We start from the raw sequence: 12,703 nt of genomic DNA, 5'->3' as shown, positions 1-12,703 counted from the left end.
GTGGTCGGAAGTCAATGGCCGGTGGCCGGTGGTCGGAAGTCAATGGCCGGTGGCCGGTGGCCGAATTCAAAAGCGGACTTGTCTTCTCAAGGGCGGCTACACATGGGCGGATTGGAGGGTCCGATTTGGACTTATTCGCACAAGGGCGGCTACACATGGTTGTCTCTCATAGGAGAGGGCAGCCCTTTTGGCCTATAAAAGGAGGCCATTTCTACACACATTTCATAGTGTGAAGTTGATGCAACAAGGTGAGAGTGAAGCAAGGTGGGAGCTCCATTAAGGGTATAATCCCTTTGTAAACTACTTCTTGTTTTGAAGTACTAAAGCCATTGAGTGGCTGCTTTCCCGTGGACGTAGCCCACATTGGGTGAACCACGTATATCGTGTGTACTCTCTCTCTCTCTCTACTTTATAATCTCGTGTATATAAATCTATCTCTCTCCATTAAGTAATCTACTCAATTATCTATTTAGCTACGTCTTATTTCCTAACAAGAGGGACCAGCAAAAGATTACATGATATACGAAAAGAAGATAATGGAGTCAGCGGCCCTGGTGTTCTTAGAGCCAGAAGAGCAGGCGGATGGGTTTGGCCATGAGTACCTACCTTTTCCCTTGATATGCCACGAAGCAATCCTATGGAAGGAGAAGATGCGGCCGACCCTGCCATGAAACAAAGACGGAGATTACGAAGGTGTAGCACTGACAGCTAAAGAAGCTTAGGCTCTCATCGAAGATCACTCTAAATGGAGGCAGAAGTGGCTAGGCAAGCGGCCATAGGATTAACCAACTACCACAACGCTCCTCAGTACATTCAAATAGATCGTACTTTCTACCCGATCCCTAGAAGATGCACATGGAAGGAGTTTTCCACATGGAAAGGCTCGAGGCAGCAAAAGCTGAACTACCCAGTCCTGACAGCGCAAAATTCTCCTACAGTAGCCTATGTAGTCAACACTCTGAATTTGACAATCACCTTGCTGCGGGATGTCCCCAACGTGGCCTGTCAGATGCTGGTAAAGATAGCACGAATGATCGTCACCTGCATCCAGGTGTTCAAAGACACTGAAGGTGACGATCATCTATGGAATTTGTTCTTGGAAGGGCATTGAGAAATTTGCAAGATTCACCGCCACGACATATCCTGATGGCAATGTACTCAAGACTCATGTACCTGCCTTCACATTACTTGCAGACATTCAAGGAGGCCTTCGTCACAGGTTTCTTCGAAATCAAGTCAAGAATCTTTCATCCTATGGCGAAGGACTTCAAGGCATGGTACATATTAAGTGAAAATCCTTTTAGACAACATCAAGAAGCCTTGGAGGCTGTACTCCGCACGCAAAGCTTTTAAGAAACTCTTGCCTCCTTGGAGCCCCATCAACGACCAAAGCTCTGAACATGCACGAGGACGTGCAAGGATAAGGAAAGGGGGAGTGTTTGGCGGACGCAACTGCGGTTTCCAGAGAAGGAGTCACATTTTTGTGGGAGACCCTTGTAAAATTCTTTTGTAAGAGAGCATTTCTAAACCGAGAACTTGTAAAAGAATTTATGATTATTTTTCTGGGAGCTATTGTATATTAGAGAGCCAGTTAGAAGTTTAGGAGCTTTTGGCCGGACAAGCCATTTGTAAAGACCTAAACTATAAAGGTCAATTTTGTAAGTTTGAACATTATCTTTTTTTTAATCAAAAACTGAGAAGACAATGTACGTTTGAGAGCTTCTTCTTGCTCCAACTTGTAATCTTCGCTACTGTGGCTACGATAATCCGAATTCAGATTCGTTTATTGCATTGTGTTCCTCTTACTTTGCTCTTCCATTCAAATGTAATCAATGAAGATTCGGTGTAGGTTTTCAACTACGAGTTTGAGACCTTAAATCGCTGTTTTGAGTGCTTATATGCGTATTTTATGTTGTTTTGACCCTAGGAGAGGCTTTAGGGACCCTACAATGACCCTTTAGGATCACCTGTTCGCTGTTTTTGCTGACTTTGGGATGAACGATCGCGATCTTTGTACCTCTCCATAATGCTATGACAGTGATAGGATATGCTCCTGATAGTCCCCTGTAGCTTCCCTTCAAGTTTCATGCGAATCCGATATGATTTGCATGGTAAACGAGCGTGATAACTGTAGAGCTGTGTAGAGGCTTTAGTGCGTATGATTTGCTTGCAGAGTTAGTAGTTGCATCTCATCGAGTTCACTTCATTAGGAATGACACCCTAGTGAGTTTCCATGCCTCATCTTGGTTGCTTCCCTTGTATTGATATTTTATGTTGATGCGTGAGAGCTATGCTATGGACGTCCGTCGCGGCGACCCGCAAACAATGGGAGAAGTACTTACCTTTAGTGGAGTATGCTTACAATAACACTGCATATACTTCCACAAAAAAAACACCTTTTGAGGTGATAGAAGGAAGATCAAAAAGTCCCCTACTACTCAAGGTACATGGAAAGATCTTTGCTGCAGATGAATATAGCCAAGCCTACAAGAATCTTTCCAAAAGATTAAGGATGCTATATCCATCTCTCGGCAAAGGCAAAAGGCTACTTCTAATAAGCATAGAAGAGCTCTAGCCTTTAAACAAAATGATTGGGTCTTGCTTATATTTCCCAAGGCTCGATTAAGGCACACAACGGGCAAGAATCCTACGGGACACCAAAAGTACTATGCTAAGTTAGCAAAAAGATACTATTGTCCCTTTCAGATTCTTAGGCCAATCAATGAGATGACCTATCAACTTAGGTTGCCCAACCATTGGCTCATACACAATGCTTTTCATGTGAGCCTACTAAAGCCTTACAAAGGAGAGCCACCTCAAGAAGCAACCATTGAAGACCACAGGAGATCGAGGACCAAGAAGAAGTGATGTAGCCCGAGTCCATTCTCCGACACACGAAGACAAGGTATTACAAGGTGGTAAGACTATCCGACGATATCTTATCAAATCTAAAAATTATCCTTTTCAAGATACTAGATGGATGCAAGGCATACAATTAAAGGATAACCTAAACTTTGCCAATGCTTACAATGATTCCCTAGAGTAAGTATGTACAAATGAAAATTTTTTTTGTCTCTGACTCTCTCTTTTTCTTTATTATGCACAAATGTTAATAAGTATGCGTGCTTAGGATCATGTTTGTGGAGACGACATCTCCTGAACACCAAGTAGAGCTTGTCACTCTACTATGGAAGATTGATACAGACTAATGTGCAGACATGCTTGCGGTAGGTAAGTCTCTCAAGCACCAAATGGACTAGTCATCCATTCTGGAACGGTGTCGTAGGGTAAAATAGGGATCCTCTACTCGCTAGAAAATGGACTAATGACTAGGATTTATCTTCTCTACCTCATAGTCGAGGACGACTATGATTTCAAGAGAGAGGTAATGTCATAAAAAACTAATATCTAATCCTCCCAAATGATTTTCTCATGTTAAACTGATCATTTAATATGGGGAGGTACCAGGGGAGTAAAAGCTAGAATATTGGTAAGGCTGCCAGACCAGTCTCAGCAGGGATCCAAAGGAGGGAAAATAGGGATCCAAAGGGGGACAATCTGAAAAAGAGCAATGTGCATCAATGGAGCTTAAAAGACCTAAGGTTCAGCTCCATTAAGACTTCCACAGGCTAAAGTTCCTAAATTTAATTAAACTGTCAACGACAAAAAGTGGGGAAAATTGGATGGTTATGGGAAGACTTAAAAGCCTTCCCACATCCCTAGGAAGGAGGGGGCGAGCCCTAATGGTAGGGGAAGACAGAAACACACACACACACACACACACACACACACACACACACACACACACACACACACACACACACACACACACACACACACACACACACACACACACACACACACACACACACACACACACATACACACACACACAAACTCCCAAGCTCTCCCCAAAGGGAAGAATGGACACATGGCAGGCTCCTAGCCTAGTTGCCCCCAATCTCCCCTCAAATCCTATTGGATGGCCCTATATGTTGACCAATGAGAATTAGGCTAGAGTAAAAATAGTCTAATCAATTAAAAAATTCTTGATAAAAGAACCACTAGAAATTAAGCTCTGTAGAAGATTATTGGACAGTCTACTAAGGGGTCCAATGAGCATCCAGAAGCCCAATGGCTTGCTTGATTCCTATTGGCCAGAAGACTAAAAGGTCCAATGAGAGTTTAAATAAATTATTTTAATTACCTAAAGCTCTCACAAAAGGGGAAAGGAGGACACTTGTCACAAGGCTATCAACTATGCTTCTTAATTGCTATTGGCTAAGCTTTGCAGGAACCAATGGAAAGCCAACAAGAGCTTTTGGGAAGAGGGGTCAACCAAGAAGAGAGAGGAGGTTGTCATTTTACACACACCAACTTTTTTACACACACACAACTCATGTGTTGAGCAAGAACTCCATCTTCTTCTCCAAGCATTGAGAAGTAGAGGCCTACAGCAACAACTATGGAATGCAAATCCAACCAAGATCCAAGCTTCAATCGCATGCTCATCTCCTCTACCATGCTAGTTACTAAGCTAAGCTATGCTATTAGAGTGATTATGTGAGGATAATACTTCTTTCTTGTAAGATACATATTATTCCTCTCAATATTGCTCATTCCTTGCTAGCTCTCACCATCTTTGAAGGTGTGTGAGGTCTTGGGAATGAGGCTAGGCCCACTAGGTGTGTTTTTCAAGCATAATTTGGTGCACGAAGCTTCCATCTTCATTGCACCACGGAGTTTTTTCAAGGAACACAAAGATTTTATTGTACAAAAGTCTCCTTTGATGGGAGAAGCTATAATACAAAGCCTTTTTGGAGGGGGGACTGGCTCCATGTAAATCCGGTCCTCAACTATGGCCAATTGTTCTATTTCTCTCTCCTTTCAAGCATTGTGTATGCCAAACTAGCTAGGTGTAAATGGCTATGTTGCTTCCTCAAACTAAGTACTCTCTCTATGCTCATTAGAAACTCGTTCTCAATGAAATTCTCACTATGTTATCATTTTCCGCTACACACAAGTTACTAGTGCATTAAATGTTACAGAAAGTCTTCTATTAAGCACATGCGTGTTTTTGGCAGTTTGGCATATGCTTTGGTGCCACAAATGCAACACAATAATTTGGGTAATAAGGCTGTCAAATGTATCTTTGCTGGTTATAGTGCTAAAAGCAAAGGTTACAGGCTGTATCATCCACAAACAAAGTGTATCTTGGTCTCACTAGATGTTGTGTTTGTGGAAGATTCTATTAAGCCTTTGTTGTTATGTACGACATATAAAAAATTGGGTACATAATAATCTTATCTATAACTACAATAAACACTTGGATCTCAAAGGAGTGATGAACTTTTTTGGTCCCAAGTTATACAATGAACTTAAAAAAGGAACAAAGTTATACCTTACATTTCACAAAAAATTGGACAATGGTTTTAAGTTAAAAGGATTGTAAGATGGACATGGATAACAATTGATATAGTCCGTTGACACCTGTAAAACACATTCAAGGCTAACTTTTTTGTTCTCTTGTTTGAATGGATGCAGGTGATGACTCTATCCTTTCTTGGAATCTCTTTGTCTGTGCTGTTTTCCATCCTTCGTGTACAAAACTAATCCCACTTTTTGGAGTAGACAATACATGATTTCCCTTCTACTTTTACACTAGAATGAGACCTCATTCTCATTACAATGTACAAAAATAATTCTAAGAACGAGTTGTTTTTGTGCTATCCTTGGTCACCCCCCCCCCCCCCCCCCCCCCCCCCCCCCCCCCCCCCCCCCCCCCCCCCCCAACACACACACACACACACACATTTTGTCACTATACTTAGCGTGACCTAATGACATGCCTGGACAGGACCTCCCATATGGATTGGGAAGAAGGCTTATTTTGTCACACATACTTAGTGTGACCTAATGACTTGCCTAGACAGGACCTCCCATATGGATTGAGAAGAAGGCTTATCTATGCATTCCCTATGTTTTATGGATAAGCACCATGTATAGTTAATTTTTAGTCTCCTCTATAGAAGTGTTTTGGCTTATGCTAGGCTTGTTGGTGTAATGGAATTAGCCTTTTTAACTTGAGTTGGAGCGGAAAATGAATAACATATTGAGGATTTCCTTGAGCATTCCTTTGTGTGTAGATGTGGCTTGAGAAAGAAAGTGCTTGGATGGAGCAACACTAACACATTACTTCATTAACATGGCATGAGCAATACTTTTAAAAGAGAGTGAGAGTTTAGAGAAATTGACACCAATAGAGGACGAGATTAGTTGGAGCCGGTCCCCCTCCAGTAGGCATTTGTATTATAGATTCTTCCATGACGGAAGACTTTTTTACAATACAACTGTTTGTGTTCGTTGAGACCTTCTTGATGAGATAAAGATGGTAAGCTTCACTCACCAAGCATTAGCATGGTAACAACAATAAACATGATTAGCATGAACTTGGAAAATGCCCAGCCTCAATTCCAAGACCTCAAACACCATGAAAGGTGAGGAGAGTTGGCAGGGTGTGAGGTCCCCACCCCGTCGTCTCTAACGGCGGATCTGATGGTAAACCTCGTGGCCACTAGATCTATAGCGGAAGCAAACAAAGTGGTTTAAGGGATCAACTAGTGGACGAGCTCTCATCACCAAGTGAATCGAGTTCGAGCCTACTAGCATCGAGATCTAGTTCCACCTCGCAAGGGAAGCGTGTCTAATCAATTATCGGTCCTAAAACCCACCTTCCAAGAGGAGAGGTCTCGAGTGCCTTTTTCCCCATAGCTTTCAGAGGCAGGTGCACTTGAGACTTCGCCGCTCTTGGGGCAATGAGTAATACTAGCGTAAATTTATAGTACTATGGGGACAGAGAGTTCCTGACCAATCGGGACAACCCTTCTCATAGGCATTGGCAACCCGAGCGAAGCCCCCACTTTCCACCCCATACTCACACTTCCTTTGTTACCTAATTACTACCACAATGGTTGTTCAACATATAAGTTCTTTGTTTATTTTTCCGATTCACAAGTTCTTTAATACAGCCCTTCAACCAGTATTGCAAAGCGGCACCAAGACAGTAACTCTAGTAAAAATTTTACTCAAAACTTATTCATTAAAATTCCAATGTTCTGGAGGTACGACATCCCACCTCCAGCGAGAGTTTACTCCTCCCTTTGTAACCTAGCTGCCCATACAACTAGGTTGCCTTAACCAGCACACGTGGACATTCCCACTGCATAGAACGCAAGACGTGGGTTCCCACCGCTTAACCAGCAGACATGAGTATCCATCGCTTAACAAGCAGACGTGGATTTAAGAGCCCTCAAATAGGAACTCTGCCCCCTGTGATGATCAGGAGGGGGTTTGGACTAGTATCAACATTGGAAATAGAAATGAACAGGCCGAGCTAAATTTTCCCTAGCAAACATTCTTTCCTATCTTCAAACAGTATATCCAACAATCATTCTTTCCTACTTGGAAATTAAAATATATTTCAATTCAAATGCCGTGATCTCCGTTGGATTTCTCCAACATGTTTAGGGATATGTTATTTCCTAACTTATCGAATGCAATGCTAAATTGAACAAAACTTGAATTAAAAATGGGACCTACATCCACAATTTCCTTGTCATTGCTCCGTGAGTTGGCTGGTACTTGGTCGACCATGGGAGCTTTCTCATGTGTGTTGCTTGTCCCAGCCTTGTGGTCGTGGGAACCACCGAAATGAGTTCTCTTACCAGGGCCATATTATACTCACTACTTAAATTGACAACTTGGAAAAAAAGAGAGCTAATATTCGAGAGCAACATACGACCAAAATGACAGATTAGTTTCAATAAGCAAATCCCTTTATACGAGAGGTTTGATTACTTCAAGACATAGAGATTTCTGATAGCACCTTACTTGTTCTACGGGAATTGGACCTAAGGTTAATTATTTGGCCTAGATAGTTAAGAATTTCATGTTTCTTCTCAATCTATTTATTAGAGATGAATTCGGCATGCTTAATCACTTCCTAATGCAAGTAGAGGTTTGCAGATTTACCGTATGCATAGGTGAGAGGGTTTCTCCCTTCCTAGTGATTAATGATGGATTAATTTCACTAATTACATCCTAATCTATGAGCTAATTGATTCTAATTTAGTTGTTTAAACATTGTGTGGCAATAGAAAGCAGTTGACCATCTCTACCTCAATGCAGACTTGTCCTTAATTACAATGGTGACTAGCGGTTGATTCCTTAATCATGCATCTATGATCAAGAGAGACTAACTGCTTGCATAATTACTAATTAGATTAATATTTATGCAATAGATCAATGATACGGAGAATTAGAGAGTATTCATTGAGTAATTTAGCTAGGGTTATGCATACTAAATGCGAAATTAAGAGGATATTAGAGAGGGAATTACAACAAACATGAACTAAATGGAAAATTACCGAGGTTACGGCTGAATTCCTCTCGAAATTCTGATGCAAGGGCCTCCTTGAGACGAGAAACGGGCAACACCTTCCCTCCTAGCTCCTTTTCCAAAGACTATGTATGCCGGCAGCACCTCCTCAAGGTGTGTGTGTGTGTGTGTGTGTGTGTGTGTGTAGGAGTGTGTGTGTGTGTGTGTGTGTGTGTGTGTGTGTGAGCATATATGTCCTTGTGTGTATGTGAGCATGCTCTTATATAGGCTCACAAGCTCAAAATTTAGAAATCACCTGCTATGCAGGTCTGGAGTCCACTCAAGCCTTCATGGGCAAGGTTACTTGCATGGGGTGCATGGGTTGCAAAGTGTCCCATTTGCTATTCTAACTCACTCACTCACTATCTCTCAAGCTGGGAAAGTAGCCCACGAGCCCTATCTGTGTGTGAGGGCGCCCTCTACCTGCCATATCAACTGAGCAGTGGCCTAGAGCCTGTTCCCACACAGCTCCCGAGCCCCGGTGCTCCCCGCACAGCCTTAGGAAATTTTGATTTTAGGCTAAAACGGGCGATACGAATTGGAATTTAATGCCGTAAATTGCTATACTAAGCTCTAACAAGGTGTACCTGTCCAAGTACCTGCCATATTTAGCAACCCCCGGTGTCCGAAAATACATTTTTTCAAATTTGGGATACGGGTGCAGTTTTTCGAGACGGTTAAAACTAGACGGGTCGGGTGACCAAAAACTTACTATTTTTAGAATTTTTCGACAAAAATTATTTTAATTCACTTTTGGAAGCTTTATGACATTCTAAACATCATGGCATCGACAGATTTTGAAAAACTGCTAAAAATAGTAACTTTTTCCATTATGATTGTTTCATGGTACACTGGTGTTCTTTTAGCTCGGGGTCGGAGACCTTACATCCTCCCCAGAGTGAAAAATTTGAGATGTCCTCATCTCAAGAATACATTTGGATAAACTCTATGCTAACTACTTAGGTACATATATCCTTTGTCGAAAGTAAAGACATCCTTTGATAATAGAATAGTCTTTAGCTTTATGCGTCTTATTCTGCTGAACTTTGATGAGGTCCTGGTGCTTGAATTATTGCTCACTAGGATTAGCACTTGCAGCATACAGATCTGCTCTCTCATCAGCTTTGTCACCCATAGTTGGTTGTCTCACTGCGGCATTAGCGAAAGCTCCGCTTCCTTGTCCTATGTTTCCTAGCAAACATTCTTTCCTAGCGGACTAGTATCAACATTGGAAATAGAAATGAACAGGCCGAGCTAAATTTTCCCTAGCAAACATTCTTTCCTATCTTCAAATAGTATATCCAACAATCATTCTTTCCTACTCGAAAATTAAAAGATATTTCAATTCAAATGCCGTGATCTTTGTTGGATTTCTCCAACATGTTTAGGGATATGTTCTTTCCTAACTTATCGAATGCGATGCTAAATTGAGCAAAACTTGAATTAAAAATGTGACCTACCTCCACACTTTTCTCGTCATTGCTCCATGAGTTGGCCGGTACTTGGTCGACCATGGGAGGTTTTCCCTTCCCATGTGTGTTGCTTGTCCTAGCCTCGCGATCGTGGGAACCTCCGAAACGAGTTCTCTTTACCGGGGCCATTTATACTCACTACTTAAATTGACAACTTGGAAAAAAAAAGAGCTAATATTCGAGAGCAACATACGACCAAAATGACAGAGTAGTTTCAATAAGCAAATCCCTTTATACGAGAGGTTTGATTACTTCAAGACATAGAGATTTCTGATAGCACCTTACTTGTTCTATGGGAATTGGCCCTAAGGTTAATTATTTGGCCTAAATAGTTAAGAATTTCAGGTTTCTTCTCAATCTATTTATTGGAGATGAATTCGGCTTACTTAATCACTTCCTAATGCAAGCAGAGGTTTGCAGATTTACCGTATGCATAGGTGAGAGGGTTTCTCTCTTCCTAGTGATTAATGATGGATTAATTTCACTAATTACATCCTAATCTATAAGCTAATTGATTCTAATTTAGTTGTTTAAACATTGTGTGGCAATAGAAAGCAGCTGACCATCTCTACCTCAATGCCGACTTGTCTTTAATTACAATGGTGACTAGCGGTTGATTCCTTAATCATGCATTAATCTATGATTAAGAGAGACTAACTGCTTGCATAATTACTAATTAGATTAATATTTATGCAATAGATCAATGATACGGAGAATTAGAGAGTATCCATTGAGTAATTTAGCTAGGGTTATGCATACTAGATGCGGAATTAAGAGGATATTAGAGAGGGAATTACAACAAGCATGAATTAAATCGAAAATTACCGAGTTTACGGGTGAATTCCTGTCAAAATTATGATGCAAGGGCCTCCCTGAGACGAGAAACGGGCAGCACCTTCCCTCCTAGCTCCTCTTCCAAAGACAATGTCTGCCGGCAGCACCTCCTCAAGGTGTGTGTGTGTGTAGGAGTGTGTGTGTGTACTTAGTGTATGTGTGAGAATATATGTCCTTGTGTGTATGTGAGCATGCTGTTATATATGCTCACAAGCTCAAAATTTAGAAATCACCTGCTATGCTGGTCTGGAGTCCACTCAAGCCTTCATGGGCAAGGTTACTTGCATGGGGTGCATGGGCTGCAAAGTGTCCCATTTGCTATTCTAACTCACTCACTCACTATCTCTCAAGCTGGGAAAGTAGCCCACGAGCCCTATCTGTGTGTGAGGACGCCCTCTACCTGCCATATCAACTCAGCAGTGGCCTGGAGCCGGTTCCCACACAGCTCACGAGCCTCGATGCTCCGCGCACAGCCTTAGGAAATTTTGATTTTAGGCTAAAACGGGCGATATGAATTAGAATTTAATGCCATAAATTGTTACAGTAAGCTCTAACAATGTGTACCTGACCAAGTGCCTACCATATTTAGCAGCCCCCGGTGTCCGAAAATGCATTTTTTCAAATTTGGGGTACGGGTGCAGTTTTTCGAGACGGTTAAAACTAGACGGGTCGAGTGACCAAAAACTTACTATTTTTGAAAATTTTCCACAAAAATTATTTTAATTCACTTTTGGAAGCTTTATGACATTCTAAACATCATGGCATCGACAGATTTTGGAAAACTGCTAAAAATAGTAACTTTTTCCATTATGATTGTTTCATGGTACAATGGTGTTCTTTTAGCTAGGGGTGAGAGACCTTACACATGGAGTGAGGAAGAAGAGAGAAGTAGAAGTAGCTCTACGAGAAAACAGTAACCCCTTGCACATAATCATTCATAGCTCTTGTAGCATAGCTTAGCATAGTGATAATGGATATTAGAGAGATTGATAAGCAAGCATAAGCATTCTCTTGTATGGATTTTCATCCATAGCCAAGAGCTTGTGGTAGTAGGCACTCAACTTCTCTAGCTTGGAGAAGGAGATGGAGTTCTTGCTTCACAAGAGTGTGTGAAGGGAAGAATGAGAGTGAGAGAGCTCATGGGATGCTCAAATGAGAGAGAGAGAGAGAGAGAGAGAGAGAGAGAGAGCTAGCTAGGTTGACCCCCTTCCCTAGGATTTCCTTGAAGCTCATTGGGCCATGTAGCCCTCTAGCCAATGAGAGCTTGGCTCCCTTTGGGGCAAGATGTGTAGTCTCTTGAGAAGTGTCCTTCTTTCCCTCTTGTGAGGTTAAGCTAGCACCCCCCTTGCTTAAGCACAACCTTTGCTTAAGCAAGCTGCCCCCTTTCCTGATTGAGTAATGTGCCTCTACACTTGACATGTGGTCCCTTTCCTTTCATAAGAGTATGGGTCCTTGGTGAGGTGCATACTTAATACACATATCCCTCCTTTGTAGGACTCATCCCCCTCTTTGTAGCAAGATATTTGATCTTGGTAAGCAATCATGGTCATTAGCATACTCGTCTATCATAGAAGATAGGTCATTGTGAGTAGATATAGACACTGCATTAACTTTTGGTCGTCGTGAAAGTGCATCAGCCACTTGATTGTGCTTACCAGCTATGTGAGCAATATGAAAATTAAATTGCAAAAGAAAATTTGCCCACCTCATTTGTTTTTATGAGAGCTTGGTTTGCGTCATGAAATACTTGGTGGTCGGTTCGCATAATAAATGTCGTCCCCAAAAGGTAGTGCTTCCATGTGTCTAGGGCATGTAGAACAGCTAAAAGATCTTTTTCATAAATGCCCAAGAATCGCTCATCAATATTGAGTCGTCGCCTCTCATATGCTATGGCATGTCCTTCTTGAAGCAAAAATGCTCCAAGGGTCACCACAAGCATCACATTGGACCTCAAATGGAT

This window comes from Adiantum capillus-veneris, chromosome 9 (assembly GCF_014529385.1).
Source record: "Adiantum capillus-veneris isolate H3 chromosome 9, ASM1452938v2, whole genome shotgun sequence".
NCBI lineage: Eukaryota > Viridiplantae > Streptophyta > Polypodiopsida > Polypodiales > Pteridaceae > Adiantum > Adiantum capillus-veneris.
Note: the sequence above shows the minus strand (reverse complement) of the source record.